A 2415-nucleotide genomic window follows, 5' to 3' on the forward strand; every position below is an offset into this window, starting at 1 on the left:
AGCTAAATGTTTGCTAAGGACTTAAGAGCCAAATCTTTGCTTATGGGTCACACACACACAAATGAACACCATTTTTTTAGTCCACTATAAGATATTTGTTTCTTTGATTAATCAAATACTTATTAAGTGCTTGCAAAGTGATAGGCACTATAGAGTCTCAGCAATTGACAAGTAACACACCAATCTTTCTGTTATGGAAATTGCAATCTAGAAGACACTGAATTGATTATTTATAACATTCTCTATAAAAAATGTCAAGAAAACGAAAGACTACACTCAGGGATCATTTCTACAGCTTGTTACTAGAGAAGTTTCTCTGAACATGTGCAGTACTGGAAACTACATAGATGAAGGGCAAGGTGCCATCTAGAATGTGAAGCTCATCCTGGGGTGTTACTTCTGCAGCTGCCCTTTACCACTAATGATCTTTCTTCCCTCCTTTGGAAGAGCAAGAAAGAAGGGAAACCATTTGAATGGGGAATCAAATTCAAAAAAAAAAAAAAAAAAAGGCCCTTGTTGGTTAGGACAGGTTGACTGCTGTAAAAATAGATCTGAAGACGTAGGGGCCCAACTTAATGAAAGTTTATATCTCTTTCATATTTCATTCCTGGGCAAGTCGTTTGGGCTAAGGGACCTGTTTTCATCCACACTGACATTCCTGCCCTAGACACCTTTTATTCTGCTGTTCTAGCATCCCAAAAAGCCTGTCATCAACAACCATCAAGTAGAAAGGGTCAAACCATGAGGAAGGCACATCTGCTTCTTGAAAGCCTTGGTCCCACCCAATGTGGCACAGGCCACCTTTCCTTTCATTCAATTGACTGATCACTGGTACCAGTACAATGACTAGTACAATTACCACACATAGGAATGAGCGGGTGGTACAGAGGTAGCAAATGGAATCATTGATTTGGTGACCATCTTCCAGCTACAGTTGTATAGTGTGAATAAAAAGGCAAGATTTTGGTAAACAGTTTCATTTGTCTACAGTGACAGCAAAACAGAAAACACCACTTACTAAGCAAATTTGTCACATCTGGACCTTTAACTAGTCATAAAGTATTAATAAAATTTTTATCTTAAAAAGTTTAAAATATTTGATATACAAAAATATTGTAGCGTTTCATATAGCAATTTTCTTTTCTGTAAGTTTAAGTTTATCATGAAGAATATATTTCCTTTGGTGAAATTATCTGGGTTGAAAATTTGAATAATAGTGGTCTTCCTCAAACAAGGATCCAACATAGGAATGACTGATTATTCAAGAAATGAATTTCAAAATTACATTGAATTGTACTAACATGAGCAGAAATCTAACAATTATAAAATTTGTAATATCAAACCCAATCTCTATTCTCATTTTAGAATTTCCTATTTTGGGGGTGCCAGGCTGGCTCAGTCGGTTAAGAATCTGACTTTGGCATAGGTCTTGGTCTCGTGACTTCTGGCTCCATGCTGACAATGTGGAGCCTGCTTAGCATTCTCTCCCCCTCTCTCTGCCCCTCCCCGACTCACACTTTCTCTCTCAAAATAAATAAATAAACTTAAAAAAGAATTTCTGGGGTGATCGCCTGGGTGGCTTATAAGTTAAGTGTCTGACTCAGTTTTAGTGAGAGTCATGATCTCACGGTTTGTGGGATTGAGCCCTGCATCAGGCTCTACTCTGATTGCATGGAACCTGCTTGGAATCCTCTCTCCCTTTATCTCTTCCCCTCCCTTGCTCTCTCTCTCAAAATAAAGAAGTAAACATTATTAAAAATAATTTCCTATTTTGTTGAGGATAAGAATATGTTTATAATCAACAGTATTTGGTCTTAGACACCTCTAGATTACTAATGTCATATTATATTGTAAACCGATGATTTTATTTTTAATTGTGAGATGAAGTATGGAGAACGGTTGGGGAGACCAAGTTACAGAGGGTAAATAATATACCTAGAAATAGATCATAGCTTCCTTGCTCCCGTTTCCCTCAAACCTACAGTAAATGCACGTCTTTCTCATTTCATCTTCTCTTTTAATCTTGTATATCTGTTTAAAATACTCATCTTCATAAATATAGCTAGCCAAACTTATGGGTGAATTAGAAGTTTATATGGAAATAAGGGATATACAAATAGTAAAGTAAATAAAATTTCTATTTTGGTAGACTCTGCTATCATTCAATTTCATAAATGCTAACCTATTTTCTTTATATAAATTGAGGAAGGAATATCCCTGGACTGAACATTTAAAAAGTAAAAATCATGATAAGTTGACTATTTTCACCTGTCCCCTCCCCAGCCACTTCTTTCTAAATTATTTTTAATGTTTATTTATTTTTGAGAGAGACAGACAAACAGACAGACAGAGTGTGAGTGGGGTGGGAACAGAGAGACACATACAGAATCCAAAGCAGGCTCCAGGCTCTGAGCT

The 2415-nt window shown here is 36.4% G+C and overlaps 1 non-coding gene across 1 annotated transcript; it reads left to right on the forward strand.

Annotated features, from left to right (window-relative positions):
* Positions 1-266: 266 nt before the first annotated feature.
* LOC144228419 (small nucleolar RNA U3) lies at positions 267-478 on the forward strand. Its single transcript, XR_013334193.1, has one exon. It is a non-coding gene; the product is annotated as a small nucleolar RNA U3 (small nucleolar RNA).
* The last annotated feature ends 1937 nt before the right edge of the window (positions 479-2415 follow it).

This window comes from Crocuta crocuta, unplaced genomic scaffold (assembly GCF_008692635.1).
Source record: "Crocuta crocuta isolate KB4526 unplaced genomic scaffold, BGI_CrCroc_1.0 scaffold369, whole genome shotgun sequence".
NCBI lineage: Eukaryota > Metazoa > Chordata > Mammalia > Carnivora > Hyaenidae > Crocuta > Crocuta crocuta.